At 42.0% G+C, this 23,723-nt stretch overlaps 1 non-coding gene across 1 annotated transcript; it reads right to left on the bottom strand.

Annotated features, from left to right (window-relative positions):
• Window positions 1-5,609: 5,609 nt before the first annotated feature.
• LOC136204445 (small nucleolar RNA R71) lies at window positions 5,610-5,716 on the bottom strand. The gene has a single exon (XR_010675287.1). It is a non-coding gene; the product is annotated as a small nucleolar RNA R71 (small nucleolar RNA).
• Window positions 5,717-23,723: the final 18,007 nt, after the last annotated feature.

The raw sequence follows: 23,723 nt of genomic DNA, 5'->3' as shown, positions 1-23,723 counted from the left end.
CTTGAGTATTTCGGGTTGTTATTGTGAGTTCTTCAAGGATGAGACGAAGATCTTGGGTACTCGTGTCGTGCTTCTCATCTATCGCCCTTAGAGACTCTGTGATATGCTTCACGTTGCCTTCTAGTGCCTCAATCCATTGTTCCATGGATCCGATATCTTCGTTTGTGATACGTGGTTGAACCATTTCCGAGAAGAAGTCTCCGGGAAGTTAAATGACTCGGCTCTGATACCAACTGATGTAGAGTGAAATCGACTGGAGGTTTTAATCGTAAACCAACAAAGAATGCAATCTTCTCTAGCTTAACTAGAAGGTTGGATTAACCCACAAGGATGATCCTTGGTGCTCCAATGGAGGCTTCTTTAGTTCAATATATCAAAAGTTGGAGAACATTACAAAAAGAAGGGTTTAAATACCTTCCAACAAAACAAGAGTAAAGACCAAAAGCCCATGAATAGGGTTTTGGGGTAAAGCATGTGCATAAGGGTAAAGTGGCCAAGGGAAGAGTTCATGGAAATCTAGTAATAATGGTTGAGTGGTAAAACATTAATTAAGTATCAGCAGAAATGGTCCCCTCTTAGTAAGAACTTGGAGGAGAAGTATTGTCCAGGTAGGATACGCCCCGCGTAGGCCAGTGTACGCCCCGCGTAACTTGGGTGCTGAGCTTTTGGACATCTTCGAAGGGAGCCTACGCGCGGCGTTCCCGGAGTCACGCTCCACGTATTGGAGCTTCTGGTCGTGATGATCCTCCTTGGTGGGCTTTACGCATGGCGTTCCCTCCGTTCCGCTCCGCTTGCTCGACCTCCTGGGCACTCTTCACTCTAGACTCTGTTCTTACGCCCCTGTACAAAGAGATATGCCTCGCGTGACTTGGGTGCTGGACAATTGCTCGGTAAAGGAGTCCTCTACGCCTCGCGCCTTGGTGAGCTCGCCTCGCGTGCTTCGTTGTGTGGCCTGACTCTCGTTGTTCTCATCTCTTGGTTTCGGGCTCGGACTTAGGGAAGGGATGCCCTCATCATCAAAGAAGAATGATCTATTTGTAACGTGCTCTTTTACACCCTCCTTACGAAATCATTATTTTTATTCGTCATTAAAAGAATGTGTTACACATAGTTTGATCAAATCATATTGCCTGAATTTGTAGTGGGTATAATGTAACCTGCTCAAATAATATTTTGTGGTAATGGCTTTGTTCAAGCTCGTTACAAATAATTTGATCAACGCACACGGTTGACCACATGTTTGTAACAATTTGTTCAAGCTCGTTACAAAAAATTTAGACTAAAATTGATGCGGGGCATCTTTCCCTAGGAGCGGGTCCGGACGAGGGAAGTCGGAGGAAGAATCAAGCACGAGCAACAAGCGAGTAAGGAGGCCAAAACTGTGCCATGCAACAAGTGGAGCACGCTCCGCGTGGTTTATTACACGCTTTGCGTACTTGAAGGTTTGATCCGGAGAAAAGTCCAGGAGGTCATTTACGTGGGGCTTAGATTGGGCACGCTCCGCGTAGAGGGAAAACACGCTCCGCGTATAAGAAGAAATGATCTGGAGGAAGTTCAACAGCCAATCTACGCTCCACGTAGAATTAGGCACGCTCCACGTACCTTCACCTTAAGAGCCTACGCTCCGCGTAGAATGGGTACTGATCCGGAGAAGAGCTCAACAGCCAATCTACACTCCGCGTACCTTCACTTTAAGGAACTTGCTTCTTACTCCAGCCTCCTCCTTATTTACAATCCTACCACTCCTTATTTACACATTTGCCACTCCTTTATTATAACCATGCCACTCCCTATTTACCATCTATGCCACCCATTTATATTTAACTCATTTACCCCTTATCTTTATGTTTTAATTAGCTATGTAATTTGCCCTTTATGTAATTTGGCAATTAGGGTTTTTGAGATGATATAAATTCATCTCTTTCTCTTTGTAATGTTGGAACTTTTTATCAATCAATATTAAATCTTCTTCAAGAAGCTTGTTAAGGTTTTCACCTTCAACAATAGGGAATTCTTATTTCATATGGATTTAGTCCGTAAAACCCGGGATTCACTCCTTCTAGTTTAGCTAGAGAAGAAATATCTTTGTTATTTTACGATTAAAACTTTCAGATAAAACCGATCTGTATCAGTTGGTATCAGAGCCGATCGTTTTCCTTGAACGAAGACTTCTTTCGACAATGATTCAACCGAGTTTTTCACAAGCTTTAAAGGAACGTCTTGAAGCCGAGACGAGGAAGATGGAGCTCCAATATGCCAAAATAATAAGAAAGATAAGAGAGAACTTGGAGCAAGAAGAGATGAAAAGACTCCAAAGGGAAACCATGGAAGTCCCTCCTAAAGATTCATCACCAATCTTTTCTCCTTTACACATTGAAGAGGTAAATCCTAAACTTTCAAATTCTCATATTGAAGTTGTGGATAGTCCTATTGTTAGGAAGGGATTGGATGTTTGTGGTGTTGTTTGTAGTGTTGAAGTGGATTTAGATTCTCATTGTGGGTTATTTGATAATGATGTTGTGAATGAGAATGTGGATTCATGTGTGAATGAGGAGGAAGGAGTTCTTGTAGGTGGTAATATTGAGGAAACCCATGTTGCAAGGGATACTCCCCAAGTGTTTGATAAAATGCCCCTTAGGCCTAGCTATATAAGTATGCTTAAGGAAATTGATGGCATATGTCTTGAAGAGGGGGAGAAGGAGTTTGGGCTTGTTAATCTCTTTGGGAAGCATGATGAAATTAGTTTATGTGTGGAGATTGATGGCTATGGAGATGGGAAAGATGTTGGTGGTTCTACCATGTTGGGTTGTAGCATGTCTTTTGAGTCGGGCGACTTGGCATGTGAATTAGTCGGTTCGAATTATGAAGAGGAGTGTGAGGAAACGAGAGGTCGTGGGAAAAGACGGATCGTGGATGAAGATGGAAGTGAATTTGAATACAACCATGAAGAAGAGGGGTTAGAAGAGGAGATTGATGAAGAGGAGGACAAATCCGAGAATGAGCTAGAAAGAAATGATGAACGTGATTATTATGAAGGCGAATTCGAGGATGAGGTTGAAGAGAGAGAGTACGCTTCCGAAGATGAAATATGTGAGGATGGTGAAATTTGTCGTAGTGCATATGAGTTTGATTATGATGAAGATGGTGGAGTTTACCATGGGGAGGATGAACGTCGAGGCATTGAGTGGAACCAATATGGGGACGCTTATGAGGAAGACGAAGATGGGGTCTACTATGATGAGAGTGGGCGTCGGGGCTCCGTATGAAGATGACGAGTGTAGATTCTATTGTGATGATGAGTTGGAGGATGTTAACCGGTCTTATAACAAAGATATTTATGAGCATGATGGAGGTAGGGTCCATTATGACGATGAGTTGGAAAATGTAGAGTGGAACCGAAGCGAAGAAGCTTATGCTGATGAGGAAGATCGGTTCTGAGATGACTATGTGATAGGTCCCATTTATATAAAGTTTTTAGGATTGTTTTAGTTCGTTCTTGCTTTATTTCCATTCAATTTCAGTATCATTTTGCTATCTTTCAGTCAAAATCAGTAATTTCCATTATTTATGGCATTTTCTGTATTTTCAGGTGTTTTGGGACTGTTTGAGCATTTTTCGAACCAGACCCGTGCCTTGTGGAGCACCTCCAGACAATTCAGGGACCGTCGGAGTAAATTTTGGAAGTCCAGGGACCAAAACAAAGAAAAACCGGATTCAGCCCCAATTTAGTGCATGTCTCGCCGAGACAGTGCCTGTCTCGTCGAGACAGTGCCTGTCTCGTCGAGACGAGGCGGGTCGATGGTTCCCAAAGGGAACCATCGCGTGGTGTCTCGACGAGACGCCTAGTGTCTCGTCGAGACATCCTCTTGTCTCGTCGAGACACCTCTTGTCTCGACGAGACGAAACGCTGGGAAGCAATTTCCCAGCGTTTCCTCACTCCCTAGGCGCGAATTTCAACCTGCAAAATTCCCAAACTACCCCTAACTAAGCTTGCACTATAAATAGAACATGTTGTCATCTTTGTTAGGGTTCTTCCTTTTTCCTTTTTGTTCTTCTCTCTCTCTCTCTTTCCTTGTATTCGTTTTTATTATTTACTTCCATTGTAACAGTTCTTAGCTTGGGGGGAAGATTGATATAGGAGAGTCCTCTCCCGATTTGTAATCAAAATCAGACGAAATCGGGTTTTAAATTCCTAACTCCTTATTCTGTCTCTTGCTTTTTGCTTATTTGAATTAATGATGATTCATGCTTATAATGCGTGGTATAATTGCTTGTTTAGTTTAACTATGAACTAATCCCTATCCAATCTGGGATGGGGATGAATTGATTGCGTAACCATGTATGATTAGGGATTTAGTTAACTGGATTGTTTCCAATTGATTAGATTATGCGAGCTTAATGTCTAGATTTGTCAGAGATAGGATGATTGCTAGAATGAGATTCGATGATGATCAATTAGCCTGACATAGCAGAACCTAATGCCTTGAGTCTGACAAATTTAGGATTGCAGATAGGTAGATACCTGACCAAGGAATTACCTAATCCGAATTAGCATAATCTGACCTCGCTAGAGACCACTAGGAGTGCGGGCTAGTGGCTGGGCTACGGCTTTAGCCTTAATCACCACAGACCCTAATGCTTTGCATGCCCTAGGTTATATGCCTAATCAAGCCGTCAACCAAATGCATGTGAATAGACTACAGGAGATTGACAATCTCCACGTGGTTAATTAGGTGGTTACCGTCAATTATCATTATGATATGAAACTAAATCCCAGTAAATCATACATGGGATCCAATTAAGGGAATCCCCATCTTAGATTGTGTCATCAATTAATTCTAATTCTTCCCTGTCAAACGTTTTTATCTTTTATTTTAGAAAATTTGCCTCTTTAATCACTCCACCACATATTTAACCTTCCGAACAATTGTGTTCCTACCTTGGGCCGACTAGTTGTGATAAATAGTCCTTGTGGTTCGATCCTATGCTTAGCACTGTATTACTTGCTGCGATAGGATACACTTGTCCTATTAACCGCTATATACTTTATGAGCATCAAGTTTTTGGCGCCGTTGCCGGGGACTATTTTTTTGTTTATAACTAGTTTACTTTTGGTGATAGGTTTATATAATTGTTTGGAATTCCAAGGACCGAGGTTCTGGGAATTACTCATCATTGCATCTTGATTCTTAAGCTGATATTGTTCTTGCAGGACGTAAAAGGGGGGCACAATGGCCAAAGATCCGTCGGTCATGGAGTTGTTGAGGGCAAAGCGGCCTATAAGCACCTCTGGCATCCTCGATCCGACAATAACAGCAATGTCATTTGAAATCAGACCAACAATAATTCAGATGATCCAGAACTCGGGACAGTTCGGTGGGGATTACTATGAAGATCCTAACTCGCATCTTGACAAATTCATTAAATACTGCAGCACTTTCAAGTGCGAAGACGTCACATCTGAACAGATCTTCCAGAAGCTGTTTAGATTTTCTCTGAAAGAAGAAGCTGCAGAATGGCTACAATCCATTGAGCCAGGGTCTCTCACTGACTGGGACACTACAGTATCATCGTTTCTAGCAAAGTACTTCCCTCCGTCAAAGACTGCCCAATTCAGAAGCGACATCACCTCGTTTAGGCAGTCCGACAGTGAGAACTTGCATCTAGCCTGGGAGAGGTTCCAAAAGTTGTTAAGACGGTGCCCCCACCATGGTTACCAGTGGTACCAGCTTGTTGACATTTTCTACTCAGGAATATCTCCTGTCAGCCGCGCCTTTCTGGATGCGGCAGCAGGAGGAAATCTATTCAACAAGACTGCAGTTCAAGCGTACAATCTGATGAAAGAATTAGCTGAACGAAGTGCATGTTGGCAAGTTGAGAAGCCGGCTCCAAGAAGAGGCACAACAACCAAAGAGTTCCCTGGAAAATTTTCAGAATCAAATCATCAGATAGCAGCGCTTATAGAAAAAGTAGATCTGCTGGGAACTCACCTGAAATCATCGGAACCAGTAGCAAGAGGTGAGGTTTGCAGCGGAGGGCACAAGAACGTGGAGTGCCCGATGGTACTTGAATAGATCCATTATCTAAAACAGTATGGGTCAAATAGCACGCATTGGCAGCAGGACAGACACCGAGGATCAGGTTCTGAGACTGAATGGGAGAGAAATATAGATGTCCTGAGAGAGAGCCTGAGTGCCATAGAAGGAAGATTGGCACACAATGAAGCTTTCTGCCATAGGCTTCAAACATAGGTCAGTAAATTGGTAGAAGAGGAAGCACGAGCAATCACGCTTAGGAGCGTAACACAGGTAAGCGCACCAGCCTTTGTGCCTCAGCAAGACAAGGCTTCAGACCCCATTCCTGGTAATATCTCTACCCCGTCTGCTCCACAGGTAAGTGTTTCTGATCCAACTCCGATTACTGAAACTGATGTACCACCAACATAGGTTACCTTGCCTTATCCTACTTCTGGGAGAGCTAAGTTAGACAAGGATTATTCCAAAATGTTGAATGTGTTTAAGAAAATCGAGATTAACCTCCCGTTTCTTGAACTTCTTGAGAATATGCCTGTGTATGGAAATTTTTCAAAAGAGCTGATCTCTAAAAAGAGACAATTAGGAGATCATGAGACTGTAATGCTAAGCCAGGAATGTTCTGCCATGCTAACAAATCCGTTACCTAAAAAATCTAAAGATCCTGGTAGTTTTAGCATTCCCTGTACAATAGGCAAGGTTCATTTTAAACGTGCTTTATGTGATCTTGGTGCAAGCATAAATCTTATGCCGTTGTCTGTTTATAGGAAATTAGGAATGGGAGACCCAAAGCCTACGTCAGTCACAATTCAGTTGGCTGACAGGTCTATAAGGCGTCCGGTTGGAGTGGTGGAAGACCTTTTGGTCAAGGTAGATCAGTTCATCTTCCCAGCTGACTTCGTGATCATGGACATTGAAGAAGATGATCAAGTCCCGATCTTGTTAGGGAGACCTTTTCTCGCCACTGGACGAACACTGATTGATGTTGAGGGAGGCAAACTGATTCTCAGGCTTCAAAACGAGGAAGTTGAATTCAACATTCTAAAATCTATGAAATTTCCTGTTGATGATGAATGTTGTAATTTTCTGAGCGTAATTGACTCTTTGGTTGAGAATGTTTTCCAGGAAACTGAAGAACGGAACCTGAGTATTGAACTAGATGAGGAGCCATTGGATTTGGAGACCGAGGGAGAAGGTAAAGAGGGTTGTCATTGGGCCCAGCACGACGAATCCTGGACAGAGGAACCAAGACAAGGCCTAAGACCTCGATTGAAGAACCACCAACCCTCGATCTCAAACCCTTACCTGCCCATTTAAAATATGTGTTCTTGGCACCTCCTTTACACTTACCTATGATTATTTCGGCTGAACTTACAGGTCCTGAGGAAGATCGCTTGGTGGAGGTGCTGAGGAAGCACAAGGGAGCATTTGGATGGCAAATGTCTGACATCAAGGGAATCAGCCCGTCTCTCTGTGAACACCGGCTCTATATGGAGGATAAGGTGAAGCCGACTGCTCAACCACAGAGAAGACTCAACCCAAAAATGAAGGAAGTAGTGAAGGCTGAGGTAATTAAGTTACTTGATGCAGGGATGATCTATCCAATCTCTGACAGCCAGTGGGTGAGTCCCGTGCATATGGTGCCGAAGAAGGGGGGCACAACAGTAACATTGAATGAGAAGAATGAACTAATCCCGGTGCAGAAAACTACCGGGTGGCGAATGTGCGTGGACTACAGGAAATTAAACGACGCCACCAGGAAGGATCATTTCCCTCTTCCGTTCATTGATCAAATGCTTGAACGCATAGCAGGTAAGTTTTTCTTCTGTTGTGTGAATGGGTATTCGGGCTACATGGAAATATCAGTGGATCCTGACGATCAGGAAAAGACCACTTTCACTTGCCCTTTTGGGACATTTGCATATAGACAGATGCCTTTTGGGTTGTGCAATGCACCTGCTACGTTTCAGAGGTGTATGACAGCTATATTTTCTGATATGATAGAAAAATTCATGGAGGTCTTTATGGATGATTTTTCTGTTTTTGGTACTACTTTTGATAGCTGTTTGCATAACTTGGGATTAATGCTGCAAAGATGTGAGGAAACTGACCTAGTCCTAAACTGGGAAAAGTGTCAGTTTATGGTCACTGAGTGTATAGTTTTAGGGCATAAGGTATCACGAAAAGGGATTGAGGTAGACCCTGCTAAAGTTGAGGTCATCGAAAAACTACCTCCCCCTTCCATTGTCAAAGCAGTTAGGAGTTTTTTAGGCCACGCTGGTTTTTATAGGCGCTTTATTAAGGATTTTTCTAAAATTGCCAGGCTTATGACCCAATTGTTGCTGAAGGATGCCAATTTTGTTTTCACACCTGCATGTCTTGAATCTTTTAACACTTTAAAAGACAAATTGATTAAAGCTCCCATAATGGTTAGTCCCAACTGGGATTTACCATTCGAGCTAATGTGTGATGCCAGTGACACAGTTGTAGGTGCATGCTTAGGTCAAAAAGTGGATAAAATTTGCCGACCAATTTCATATGCTAGTAGAACTCTGAATGACGCTCAATTAAATTATACCACCACAGAGAAAGAGTTATTAGCTGTGATTTTTGCACTTGACAAGTTTCGTTCATATTTGGTGCTTTCAAAAGTTATTGTTTACACTGACCATGCTGCATTGAGGTATTTGTTTTCAAAACAGGATGCCAAACCTAGACTCCTTAGGTGGATTCTATTACTGCAGGAGTTTGATCTGGAGATACGAGATAAGAAGGGAGTTGAAAATGTGGTTGCTGATCATCTTTCTAGATTGGAACAAGAGGAGGTGGATACTGACACCGATGCAGACATCCAGGAGACATTTCCCGACGAGCACTTACTGTCAATTAGACATGTCCCTTGGTTTGCTGATTTTGCTAATTTCCTTGTAGGAAAGCTGATCCCTCCAGACCTCTCTTACCAGCAGAGGAGGAAGTTCCTGCACGACGCAAAGCAGTACCTCTGGGATGATCCCTACCTATTCAAGGTTTGTGGCGACAACATCATCCGTCGGTGCATTCCTGAGGAGGAGGTAGCTTCCATCCTTGCATTCTGTCATTCTAAAGAGGTAGGTGGCCACCATGGCACGGACAGAACTGCAGCTAAGGTACTCTAGAGTGGGTTCTATTAGCCCACAATCTTCCATGACGCTTTTAATTTTGTTAAAAACTGTGATAAGTGTCAACGAACTGGTAACATTTCACAGAGACATGCCATGCCTATGAAACCAATTTTAGTCTGTGAAATCTTTGATGTTTGGGGGATAGACTTTATGGGACCTTTCCCGAAGTCGTTCAATAACGAGTACATCCTTGTAGCCGTGGACTACGTTTCTAAATGGGTGGAGGCTGTAGCCCTGCCTAGTAATGATGCGCGGGCTGTCATCCGATTCTTGCAAAAGAATATCTTCACACGGTTTGGCACCCCCCGCACCATTATTAGCGATGGAGGGTCTCATTTTTGTAACCAAGCTTTTAAACAGGTCCTGCATAAATACGAGGTCACTCATAAAGTGGCTACCCCGTATCATCCCTAGACCAGTGGTCAAGTTGAAGTGTCAAATAGAGAGATTAAAACCATTCTTGAAAAAACAGTAAATTCCTCTAGGCATAATTGGTCACTCAAATTAGATGATGCCTTGTGGGCATATAGGACAGCGTTCAAAACACCAATTGGCATGTCCCCATTCAGGCTAGTTTACGGTAAGGCATGTCATCTCCCTGTAGAACTCGAACATAAAGCCTACTGGGCTACCCGTTTTCTAAACTTTGATACACGAGTTGCAGGTGAGAAACGGTTATTGCAGCTTGATGCCCTGGAAGAGTTCAGGCTCAGTGCCTATAAGAATTCACGGATCTACAAGGAGAGGATGAAAAGATGGCATGACAAGAGAATAATCAAACGCCACTTTGAGGTAGGGGATAAGGTTTTACTGTACAACTCCAGGCAGCGATTATTCCCTGGTAAGCTGAAGTCGAGGTGGTATGGACCGTTTGAGGTCACCCAGTTATTCTCCTCCGGAGCAGTCGAGATCACAGACGGCCACAATGCCCCTTCCAAGGTCAACGGGCAGCGTCTGAAAATTTATGAAGATAACTTGGGCGTAGTGGAAACACTGCGTTACATAGAGGCCCCCTGAGGGAGTTTTTCCTATCCTATCTCTTTTCTTTCACTTACTGTTCAATTTCATAAATATGCATCTTTTGGAATTAAATGCATGATTTAGTGTGGGGGAGGAGGCAATAGGATAGGACATTTTGTACATTACCAATTGCATGTTTTATGCCACTATTTATATTTGTGTTTTGTGGCATGTTTAGCTTTTGCTTTCAATATTTTGCTTTCAGTAGTTAGAAATAAAAAGAATCTTAGGCAGTTGATTTTTGATGCATCTAGCAATCCTGACATTACAGTTGAAATTGTGCTTTGAAAGTCTGAAAGCTCAGTTGAAATCGATGCATGCAAGCAAAAACTTGTGAACAACATTTGAGTCTCCAAAGAGTGTTATTTAACTAAGATTGACATGGAACGTTTCGTTAGGTGAGGCTGGGATTGTTGCAAATAACCCCTAAATTGTGAGCTAGAGCCTAAAGGTCAATATTTTAGACTCATTTTTAGGAACAATCGATCTCTTAGGTGTGGGATTACAGTTATTGTCATTATGCTCATAGGAATTGCATCCAATACTGGTTGAATATTGTTTTATAATTGAACTAGAAATGATTAGGCAATCTAGGTTTAGCCCTTTGTGAACTTAGCCTATTCTTTGATTAGCCAAAATCCCTTACTAATTCCACTAGATAAGCCCCTTTGAGCCTTATTTACCCATTTTCTTTGATCAACCTTGTTACAAGCCCTTAGCCTTCCTAAATACCCTTTCTCACCCAAGTTAATTGACTCAATTTCGGTTAGAAAATCCTTAGGCACACATCCTTCAAATTTCCATTAGCTACCATTGAAAGGTTGTAATTCTAAATAGAAGAAGTAACCAATTCAAATTGACCCTTTGTCCCCTCTATCTCAAAAGAAAAGAAAAGAAATATATATGGTTCAAAATTGAACCGAATAAATTATAAAGGAAATGATAAAAGGCATTCTTTAATTACTTTCCAAACTGAAATAAATCAACCTTGAGCTTCTATCTCGCATATAGCGGGAAAATTGCCAATTTTTTGCAAAAAAAATATTCCAGGTAGTTGAGTCATTAACTTTTTGCCTAAATTCCCTTTTTCCTACCCCCAAACCTTAGCCTATGTTACAACCCTTTGAAGACCTATAATCTTGTTTGATTGTGATGCGTAATTTCGACTGGATGGATGATGCAATTCCAACGTGACCATTTTGTGCAATAGACTGTAGAGCGTTCGCCAAATTCATATTTCACCCAAACACTTGAGTGCAAGAGCGACCACCTGTGAGCTAGCAATCGTAGTCCTCGCCTTTTCGTTTTCGCAAAGTGTTGGTTGATAAAAATAATTAATCAGTTTTGGAGATTTATCTGAGGTTCACTTTGTTTTTAATTGTAACTTGAGTAGTCTGAGACCGTATAGATGATGAAAGTGCAGTGGATCTTTGTCTGTGTACGGGAGCTATTTGTTGAGTTTTCGTTGCCTTTGATTCTTTCTTGCTTGCGGACAAGCAAGATTCAAGTGTGGGGGGTTGATAGCTCCCATTTATATAAAGTTTTTAGGATTATTTTAGTTCGTTCTTGCTTTATTTCCATTCAATTTCAGTATCATTTTGCTATCTTTCAGTCAAAATCAGTAATTTCCATTATTTATGGCATTTTCTGTATTTTCAGGTGTTTTGGGACTGTTTGAGCATTTTTCGAACCAGACCCGTGCCTTGTGGAGCACCTCCGGACAATTCAGGGACCGTCGGAGTAAATTTCGAAAGTCCAGGGACCAAAACAAAGAAAAACCAAATTCAGCCCCAATTTAGTGCCTGTCTCGCCGAGACAGGCCCTCGTCTCGTCGAGACACTGCCCGTCTCGACGAGATGAGGCGGGCCGATGGTTCCCAAAGGGAACCATCGCGTGGTGTCTCGACGAGACGCCTAGTGTCTCGTCGAGACATCCTTTTGTCTCGTCGAGACACCTCTTATCTCGACGAGACGAAACGCTGGGAAGCAATTTCCCAGCATTTAGGCGCGAATTTCAACCTGCAAAATGCCTAAACTACCCCTAACTAAGCATGCACTATAAATAGAACATGTTGTCATCTTTGTTAGGGTTCTTCCTTTTTCCTTTTTGTTCTTCTCTCTCTCTCTCTTTCCTTGTATTCGTTTTTATTATTTACTTCCATTGTAACAGTTCTTAGCTTGGGGGGAAGATTGATATAGGAGAGTCCTCTCCCGATTTGTAATCAAAATCAGACGAAATCGGGTTTTAAATTCCTAACTCCTTATTCTGTCTCTTGTTTTTTGCTTATTTGAATTAATGATGATTCATGCTTATAATGCGTGGTATAATTGCTTGTTTAGTTTAACTATGAACTAATCCCCATCCAATCTGGGATGGGGATGAATTGATTGTGTAACCATGTATGATTAGGGATTTAGTTAACTGGATTGTTTCCAATTGATTAGATTATGCGAGCTTAATGTCTAGATTTGTCAGAGATAGGATGATTGCTAGAATGAGATTCGATGATGATCAATTAGCCTGACATAGCAGAACCTAATGCCTTGAGTCTGACAAATTTAGGATTGCAGATAGGTAGATACCTGACCAAGGAATTACCTAATCCGAATTAGCATAATCTGACCTCGCTAGAGACCACTAGGAGTGCGGGCTAGTGGCTGGGCTACGGATTTAGCCTTAATCACCACAAACCCTAATACTTTGCATGCCCTAGGTTATATGCCTAATCAAGCCATCAACCAAATTCATGTGAATAGACTACAGGATATTGACAATCTCCACGTGGTTAATTAGGTGGTTACCGTCAATTATCATTATGATATGAAACTAAATCCCAGTAAATCATACATGGGATCCAATAAAGGGAATCCCCATCTTAGATTGTGTCATCAATTAATTCTAATTCTTCCCTGTCAAACGTTTTTATCTTTTATTTTAGAAAATTTGCCTCTTTAATCACTCCACCACATATTTAACCTTCCGAACAATTGTGTTCCTACCTTGGGCTGACTAGTTGTGATAAATAGTCCTTGTGGTTCGATCATGTGCTTAGCACTGTATTACTTGCTGCGATAGGATACACTTGTCCTATTAACCGTTATATACTTTACGAGCATCACTATGAGTCGGGAAATGTTAGGTGGAACCGAAACAAAGACACTTATGAGTATAATGAAGGTCGGTTCCGAGATGACTATGAGACGGAATATGTAGAGTGGGACCGAAATGAAGATGCTTATGATGGTGAAGAAAATCGGTTCCAAGATGAGGATGAGTCGAGAAGTGTTGAGTGGAGCCAAGTTGAAGACACCTATGAAGTTGATGATGATGGCAATGAGCACAATGTGTATTTGGTGACTAGGGTGCCAATGCCTAGTGAAGAGGAGCCTAGCCAACGTCATCGATTATTTAGAACTCGATGCTTAGTTCTTGGGAAGAAGTGTGAGATGGTGATCGACGGAGGAAGCCAAGTGAATATCATTAGTCGGTCCGCCGTAAGTAAGTTTGGGTTGGTTCCCGAGCCACATCCTAGACCTTACCGCCTCAGTTGGGTCAACGAGGTGGAAAAGCTTCAAGTTACTCATTGGTGTAAAGTTCCTTTCACTATTGGAGCTTATGGGGATGAAGTTATGTGTGATGTTGTGAAGATGGGTGCTTGTGATGTACTACTTGGTAGGCCATGGAAATTTGATTGTGATGCCTCACATGCGGGAAGAAGCAACACCTACACCATACCCAAAGGCAGAATCCGATATGTCCTTACACCTTTGAAGAGTTCTCCTAGTAAGAAAACGGAGACCACTTTGGAAGATTGTCCAACTCGGGAGTTGAATGTGAATGGGTGCATTGGTGGAACGGTTGAGACATTAAATCATCTTGACTTGGGTTCCATGGATGAGCTAGCTAGCCACTCTTCTAGTGAAGTCAAATCCAAAGAGGAGAATGAGGTTAAGAAGGGGGGTAGCGAAGTTGGAAGTGAGGAAGTTGAGCCGATGTCCGAAGGTGACAAGCACATGTCTTTCAACGAGCCACCTAAGGGGTTTCCTAAAGGGCTTCCACTTTTGAGAAAGCCACCACGAGACATAGGATGGGATCCGAGAGATAGTGAACCTAGCTCTACATATGGTGACTTGAGCTCTACAGAGGAGGAGGAAGGTTGCTCTATGAAGCCTATTGATAGCACCGAGATGCCTAGCACATGCCACATGCAAAAGAATCGAGTCACTCATTGGGTAAAATCTGAACTTATTCTTTTGTGCTTTGTTGAAATATATGTGTTGGAAGCTTGGTTGTGTATGTTGAGGGAGAACCTTTCCTATGATGTGCCCATGAGGGGTGATCTTGTCATGAGGAATGGGAGTTTTATGTTTAGGGATGATCTTTCCTATGATGAGCCCATGAGAGGTGATCTTGTTGTGAAGAGTGTGAGCTTCATGTTGAGGGAGAACATGTTGGTCCCGTGTAATTAGTTCCAATGGGGGGGTTAGGAACTAATGTAACTTTTTCGCTTAATTATGCTGACTTAATTTAATTCTTTAAATTACTTTAGTCTTTTTTGGCCAGCAAGGCCGAGCAAGATGTAAGACAACTTTAGTCAGAGGCTGACTAGAACCGTTTTACTTGTGAGTTGGGGATTGACACTTAAGGTCAGCTTCCAACTCAGCACTCTGATTACTCAGTGTCAGCTTATACAATTTATATCCTGAGTAATTTAAGCAAGCAACACATACATATATATATTGAGAGAAGGAGATAGAAATTACTCAGCAGACTTATCCTGGTTCGGCCTCACCGCCTACGTCCAGTCCCTAGAATCCTTCCGGGCTTTTTCAATCCAATACTGAGCTCTTTAAAGGTAGAGCACAAAACCGTTTACAAGCAATTAAGTATGCAAGAGTGCCGTCCTCTATTCGTCTACTCAACCCCTACTGAGCACTATAACCAAACACTCAGATTTTCTCTACAGCTGAGTACTAAAACCGAGTACTCAGCACCACTCTCTCAATCTTTACAATTGATACAAATTTGTTCTTTCTAGATGAAGAACACTTTAGATGAATACAAATTCAATCTAGACTTTTACACATAAATAGGATTTGGGTTTAAGTATTTGCTTTTTCTTGTTTGTATGTGCTTGTATGTATGCTTTTCTCTTTTGTACTTCGGCAAAGGATCCAAGTGAAGAACTTGTCCTTTTATAGTGAATTCTGAGGATGCAATCATTTGAATTCGGATGTATCCATTGAATTCAAACGGTCTTCTGGCGTCATTCATTTGGTCAGCATACAGATTTGCAGGCCAATCCTTTCGTCTGAAAATAGCAGGCGTCAGGCTTGTCTTCTTCCTCTAGATTCGTCTTCTAGCGCCAGTTTCATCTTTTAGCCAAATGCCAGTTGACCCATGCATCTCGAAAATTTCTTTGGGCATAATTCCAAGGCTTTTGTATTGGCGCAGACTCTTGTCGGATCTTGTCTTTTAGCAAACGGATCATTGGCGCTGTCCTGATGAACACTCGGCTTGACTTTAATAGACGTTGCCTTCGATCTTTGTCTCTGGTGAGGCTGAGTCATGTTCTACTCAGCTTCTTCGATCAGCTTCGTCTTCAAGCGTTTGTTCTGAAGAAGACTTTTCTTCTATAATACTGAGTTGTGTTCTACTCAGCTTGTGCTGTGTCTCATGCTGATTTCGTCCTGTCTTACTTTTTATTTCTGTTCTCATTTATAATTATACTCAACATTGAACAACCACATTAGTACAATTAAATCAAAGCACATAAATTTAATTGTCTTAATCATGGGATTAACTTAAATAATTTTGTCAAATCAAAATCCCGTGGAAAGGTGTTTCAACAAACTTCCCCATTTTGATGTTGGCAAAAATATTTAATTATGGAACTCAGCATCGAGATTCCCCATGATTGATTTTACCTTTCATCCTTCTAAAATAACTCCCCCGTAAGGGTTGCATCCATTGACTTAAATTAACTCTAAACCTTCTAAGATTTAATCGAGTGAAGATAAGGCATGTCTTTACTGACTTAGTTCAATTCTAGACCTTCCAAGATCTAATGTAGATGAGCCTAGGTCAGCTTTCAGAAAAGTTCAATGCTTGGAACAAATAGTCGTTACTCAGAGTTGCACATCGGTATCAGAGTTATCATTTAGGTATAGAGTTATGTGTGCTGAGTATATTTTACTTGTATGTTTCTTATGTTCACAAGATTCAGTTTGTTGTTTAATGAGTAGTTAAGTATGACAGATCAGCATATAAGCATAATAGGTAAGCATCGCATATGTAAGGTCAGTTTGGAGAAAAGATGCATATATATATGGATGGTCAGCTTTAACAAAATAGAACACACCAGAACACGCCAGATAAAGTTACAAGTCAAGAACTAGGACTAGCTAATCTATTTCTTCATGTTGACTTGAGCTAGGTTAGCTTGTCCTTTGCCTTTGGCGGTTCTTTGTTGCTGACCCTGATTGCCCGGAATAGCCGAAGTTGAGCCAGGCTTTAGCTGATGACCCTGATTTTCCAGAATAGCCGAAGTTGAGTCGGGCTTCAGCTGAGTTCCGGAACCAGATGCCTCCCCCGTTTTCTACTGAGTTCCAGCAGCTTGCTTTTCTTTATCCCATGTTTTGCCAGCAGCATGAGATGGAGGAGGAGTAAATGTCCCTTGGATAACAACACGAGTCAGTTTCGAGGAATACGTCTGCATTTGACTTGTACTCTCCCTCAGACCCTGGAAAACCTGCATGCCTTCTTCCATAGTGGTAGCGGGGATTCTTATGTTGGCACTAAGCATGTTGAGTAAATACTCTTGAGATTTTTCGATCCAGGTAATGGATTCTGTCATCCGCGCATAGGATTGATGGTACATTTTAAGTAGCGCAGCATCATAGAACTGACATTGAGCATTGGTATGCCGGACTTGCACAAATATGGACTGAGTGTACTTCAGAATCTCATTGGTCTTTACCTGGTCAGTGTCCATTTCTTCTTTACTCAAGTTGAGTATGCGAATGGCTTCACCAATTTTTTCGATGGAGCACTGAGAGGAGGAGGAGATTAGTTCACGAGCTCCGGTCAGCTCAGTGGTCAGCTGGGTGAAGTGTTGAGTGACCTCATCAGAGGTTGCATATGTTGAGTTCGCAGCTGATAAGGTATTGAGTTGACCTTGGATGGAGTTCATATGATTTACCATCATCAGCTGGAGTTCAGTCAGCTTCACTATTGATTCTTGCTTGGGCTGTTGAGAAGCAAAAGATGTCATGAAACTCATCAAGTCTTTGAGACCCTTGATTTCAGTCAAAAGCTGAGTGACAGAGGAGATTTGAGTGGGCTCAGTATGAACAGACCCAGCAGCATCGGCATGAGGTTGATGAATATCCTAAAGTAGGGCTTGAGACGAGTCAATGATTCTTCGTCCAGACTCAGTAGCATGCAAGTAAGCATAGGATTCACCAGTTTGTGGTTCAGAGGCCGGAATATGAGTAGCACCGGATGGGGGAGGAGTTTGGTGCTGTCCAGAAGCAGAGGTGCCAGCGTGATCAGCAGCTGGACTTTTATTAAGGTCAGCGGAAGGTGCTGACTGGTTGTCATTCTGCGTCAAAGGATTAGAAAGAGGTGGATCAGCAGAAATATTGACCTGCTCAGCGTCAGTCTGAGGTGGAGTAGATTGTGAAGGTTGAGGCAATTCATAGCTGACTTGAGCAGGATTTTCCTTTGCTAGCTCATTGTCTTGAGCAGCATGGACTTCGAGCACTTGCTCGGCAGAAATTGGACCCTGAGGAGCTTTGGGATCGGCTTGTTCCTCAGCTTGAGAAACAGAGGCTTGCTTTTCCTTGAGTTGGTCTGGAGTTGGCTCAGTGACAGTGGAGAAGAACTGAAACTGGAGTTTGGTGAGGTCAGTGATTGGTTCCTTTAGTGGAGACTCGTCCAGAAGGTCGATGACTTTTGGTTTCTGATCCTTACGTTTGAGTCGTTTGCCTGTGTTGTCCTTGTTGGTTTGAGGAGAGGGATCAGCGGCAATAGAGTCAAGAGACTCAGAGGCGGAGATAGGACCAAGATCAGCTTCAAGGCCTTCCACAACCTTATCCTTCACTGGTTGCTCAGTTGGATTCTCAGTTTGCCCATTTGGATTCTCAGTTTGCCTAGCAGCAACTGTTACACTTGGCTCAGCAGAACCTATTTGATCATCTTAAAACTGACCTCCAATATCACCCAGTTCTTCCTCTTAGTCAGTAGGAGTCTTCTCAAGGTCAATGTCTTGACTTCTCACAAAGTGTGAGTCTTCGGAGACTACAAAGTCAAGAGGAGGTGCTTCAATCGGCTTCAACCCAGAAGTCTTCTTCTTCCTTTTCAAAGGTTGCTCAGGGGTTTCCTCACTTTCTTCCTCAGGCTCAACTTGCCTTTTTTGTTTCTCCGCTGACTTAAGTTCCTCTTGTGCTTGCTCAGCAGCAGCTTTCTTCGCACTGGAGACTATCCGAATCTTTCTCGAAGCTGTGTTAATATCTCTTGCGGATTGGTCAGCTTTCCGCTTCTTGTCTTGCCTAGTGCGGTCAGACGGTTTTACCATTACTTTCTTCCCTTTCTTGGTCAGCATATCCTGTGCTTCTTCAACCATATTATCCCCTTCTCCTTTCTTGGGCTTGATGGGTTGGTTGTATGCTAAGCCGAATAGCAGTGCCGCGGTGATTTTCGTTCCCCAAATTTCTACTTCTTCGACTGTGCTCACCTGGTGGTCCTGAAGAATTTTTGTGATGAGGGAGCCCATCCTGAGTTTTCCGGTACTTCATTGGAATGCACCGAAGAAAGATGGGCATGTTGAGTGGTATATAGTTCAACATGTGCCAGATGAAGCACTGCTCAAAGTTAGAAGCCGATGAGGAGGAGTTGACCTTGGGGAATAGGAAGTTGGTCAGGATGTAGTGAGCCATTTTCTGAGGCTGACCCATGCACGTGCTGGCTATTTCTCCTTTGTGGTTCTTTGGCTTACAGAACTCAACATGATAGTCAATTTTAGAGTGGTCGTTCATGGTCCTGAATTTTGTACCTTTGGCCGACATCTTTAGGAGAGTTGCAAGATAGGACGGAGTGATGGTGATGTCCTTGCCTTTGACCTTAGTCAACATTGTCCTCGTCAACTCTGAGATTTGTGTAAAATTCTCTTACCAGCTGTGGATAAGTGTTACCAGGGAGAGAGAAGAGTTCGGTCTAGCCGTTTTTGGAGATCCACTCACAAAAAGGTTTCTCAGCTGTTACAAAGCTTGGGGAGAACCAACGGCAATGAAGTACCTCACAATTATTTACGCTGTTGTATACCGGAATGAATACCTTCTCCTTAGGTTGCTTGTTTTTCTTTTCCTTCTTCTTTCTTGAAGGTGTTGCTTGGTCAGCTTGAGGGTTTTTTCGAGAGGTGCTAACCTTAGATTGGTCATGTTGACCATGTCCTTGAGACTCAGTTGAAGTCTCTTTATAGTCCTGCTCAGTAGGAGACGATGGATTTTCATCGGAGCGATTTCCATCGTAATCGGCACCGGAGATGTTTTGAGAATCGTTAGACATGATTCTTTGAGAGAATTTGAGAGGATTTTGGGATTTGAGAAAAAGAGAGAGATTGAATGCCAAGGATTTCAAGTGTAAAGAGAGTTTACAGGGAATTCGTCCACTATTTATAGAAATGCCGAGTTGATCTGATACTTCGGAATGGCGGTTTGACCTCGAGATGATCAATCGACAGTTATCCCTGGCATTTATGACACATTCGGCGCATGTGTTTTCTAATTATTGCGCTTATATCATCCTAGGTGGCTACTTAATGCGCGTGCTAGTATTTATTGTGCAAGAGAGATTACTCAGTTTCTAGAATACTAATCGTTTGAAGTTCTGAGTACTTAGTTTTACGTAGAAGGAGTTTGTCATGCTTAGTAACTTAGCTCATAGTAATCACTCCGTATGTATGTCTACTCAGCATAAGGTGATTTTATATTATTCATATTAGCTGAGCATGCAATAGTTTACTCACTAAGCATAAGACACTTAGCATGTAATAATCACTCAACATTCAATTAAACATAGAATTTTATTGAAGAGGATTAGACATACCGATAGCTTCCCTTAGTATGTTAAATTGCTCACGAGCTAAGGGCTTTGTGAAGATATCCGCAAGCTGTTCATCTGTTGGAACATAAGTCAGCTTGATCTCTCCCTTCAGTACATGATCTCTGATGAAGTGATGCCTTATGCTGACATGCTTCATTCTGCTGTGTTGGATTGGATTTTTGGATAAGTCAATGGCACTCTTGTTGTCACATTTGACTTCGATTGTTTTTGTTTGCACGCCATAATCCTCAAGCTGCTGTTTAATCCATAGGACTTGAGCCACACAGCTTCTAGCAGCAATATACTCAGCTTCAGTTGTTGACAGGGCCACTGACGATTGCTTCTTGCTGACCAAGATACTAGACAGCTTCCAAGGAAGTGACATCCTCCTGAAGTACTCTTTCGCTCTAGCTTATCTCGTCCATAGTCAGCGTCAGTATATCCAATGAGTGTGAAGTCATTTGAGTTTGGATACCATAAACCTGCATTAACTGAGCTCTGCAAATATCTAAAAATTCTTTTCACAGCTATATAGTGAGATTCTCTGGGGTCACCTTGGTATCTTGCGCAATAACATACTGAGTACTGAATATCAGGTCTACTAGCAGTTAGATAAAGTAGAGAGCAAATCATACCTCGATATAACTTACTGTCTACAGACTTACCTTTCTCGTCAGCGCAAAGAATAGTGTCAGTACCCACTAGGGTGGATATGGGCTTACATTCTTCCATATCGAATTTCTTTAACATTTCTTTGGCATACTTAGACTGACTAATGAAGATTTCGTTCTTCCCTTGCTTAATTTGAAGTCCAAGGAAGAAGTTGAGTTCGCCCATCATTGACATCTCGAACTCAGTTTGCATCTGTTTACTAAATTCCTTGCACATAGATTCATTAGTAGCACCAAAGATAATATCATCTACGTATATTTGTGCTAGCAGGATATCTTTACCCTTTTTCTTAATGAATAAGGTTGTGTCAGCTTTGCCTCTGATGTAGTTCCTGGTCAGTAGGAAACTGGTCAACCTTTCGTACCACGCACGTGGTGCTTGCTTCAGGCCGTACAGGGTCTTTTTGAGTTTATAAACGTGGTTTGGAAGTTTTGGATCTTAAAACCCAGGAGGCTGACTAACATATACCTCTTCGTTTATAAATCCATTAAGAAATGCACTTTTAACGTCCATTTGAAATAGTTTGAAGTTCATGAAACTAGCATATGCACATAATATTCGTATAGCCTCTAACCTAGCAACGGGAGCAAAGGTCTCACCATAATCTATGCCTTCTTGCTGATTATAGCCTTGAGCTACAAGTCGGGCTTTGTTCCTTACTACATTACCTTGCTCATCTAGCTTATTTCGGAAGACCCATTTAGTTCCTATGGTCTTTTGATTCCTAGGTTTTGGCACTAAATCCCATACCTCATTTCTCTTGAATTGATCAAGCTCTTTTTTGCATAGCGTTGATCCAGAATTCGTCGTGCTCAGCTTCGGTGAAGTTCTTTGGTTCATGGACTGAGACGAACACTACATTGCTAAGATATCTCCTGAGTTGGTTTCTTGTCATCAGGTTGTTCTCAGCAGCATTAAGAATGGACTTCTCTGAGTGTCCTCTTGGAATTTTGATCTCTTTGGGTAATGTTGAGTTGTCAGGAGCAGGTGTTTCAACAATCTCTGCAGTTTTAGATTGGTCGGCAAAGGTAATCTCAGGTTCGTTTTTACCTTTGGTCAGCCCGTGTGGTAATGACTCAGCGGCTCCATTTTGGTCAGCGGAAGCTGAGTATAGGTCATCTTCGGCAGGCTGACTTGACTTACTTGTAGGGTCAGTTTCATCGAACTCGATATGGACAGACTCTTCTACGACTTGAGTTCGTTTATTAAACACTCTATATGCTTTACTGTTAGTTGAGTACCCTAGAAAGATCGCTTCGTGAGCTTTAGAATCGAATTTAGCAAGGTTGTCTTTCGTATTGAGTATAAAACATTTACAGCCAAAAGCACGAAAATATCCAATATTGGGTTTTCGTCCTTTCCAAAGTTCATAGGGGGGTTTTCTTAAGAATAGGTCTAACTAAAGCCCTATTGAGTATATAACATGCTGTGTTGACAGCTTCACCCCAGAAATACTTTGGAAGTTTATTCTCACTCAGCATTGTCCTAGCTATTTCAACTAACGTTCTGTTTTTCCTTTCAACTACCCCATTTTGTTGAGGAGTCCTAGGAGCAGAGAAATTGTGGTCAATGCCGCTGACTTCACAGAATTCATCAAACTGTTGGTTTTTGAATTATCCGCCATTATCACTGCGGATGTGAGCTAATCTTAAATCTTTGTCATTTTCAAGTTTTCTGATCAGTGTTGAGAACATCTCAAACGCTTCATCCTTGCTACTCAGCAAGATGACCCAAGTGTACCGAGAGAAATCATCTACAATGACCAGGAAAATCTCTTACCGCCCAAGCTGAGTGGCTGGACAGGTCCGAAAAGATCCAAGTGTAATAATTCCAATGGACGCTTGGTTAAGACAATGTTTTTACTTTGAAAAGACTTTTTGGTTTGTTTACCTTGCTGACAAGCATTGCACAATTGATCTTTCTCAAATCTAAGTTTGGGCAAACCCTCAACTAATTGCTTTCTTGCTAATTTGGCAAGGAGGTCCATGCTTACATGACCAAGTCTCCTATGCCATAGCTAGGAATTATCTTCCTTTGACACTAAGCATATGTTTTTCGAAAAATTCTTTTCTAAACTCAACATGTACACATTGTCAACACGAGGGGCAGTTAAAATTAAATCGTTTGTTTTTCCCTCGAGTATCCGACACTCAGTGGCATCAAATACAACCTTTCTACCATTGTCACACAGCTGAGCTACGCTCAATAGGTTATATTTGAGACCCCTGACTAAGGAGACTGACTCAATAGTAGGGTTACCTCCGATAGTACCTGATCCTACTATCTTACCCTTTTTGTTGTCTCCGAAGCTTACACTTCCACCTCATTTACGCTCAAGTGTGATGAACTGAGTTTCATCACTAGTCATGTGCCTCGAGCATGCGCTGTCAATATATCAAAGCTTTGACTTCTCTGCGCACCTCAAGCTCACCTGCATTTTAAACTATTCATCTTTAGGTACCCAATTCTTTTTGGGTCCTCATTGGTTAGCATAAACAGGTGAAGCATCATATTTTATTTTGTGACGGCATACATTTAAGGTATGGCCATTTTTGTCACAGAAATCACAATAAGTTACCCTTTGAGGGTGATTTTGTTTTTGGTCAGCACGATTGTGCTGAGCATGCCAGCATACCTTAGTGGTATGGCCTTTCTTTCCGCAGAAGTCGCATTGGACATTCCGCCGAGTATACCAACACACGTCTATGGTGTGTCCTCTTTTTCCACAACAGTC

Source organism: Euphorbia lathyris, chromosome 8 (genome assembly GCF_963576675.1).
Source record: "Euphorbia lathyris chromosome 8, ddEupLath1.1, whole genome shotgun sequence".
NCBI lineage: Eukaryota > Viridiplantae > Streptophyta > Magnoliopsida > Malpighiales > Euphorbiaceae > Euphorbia > Euphorbia lathyris.
This window is presented reverse-complemented; position numbering and strand designations above follow the sequence as displayed.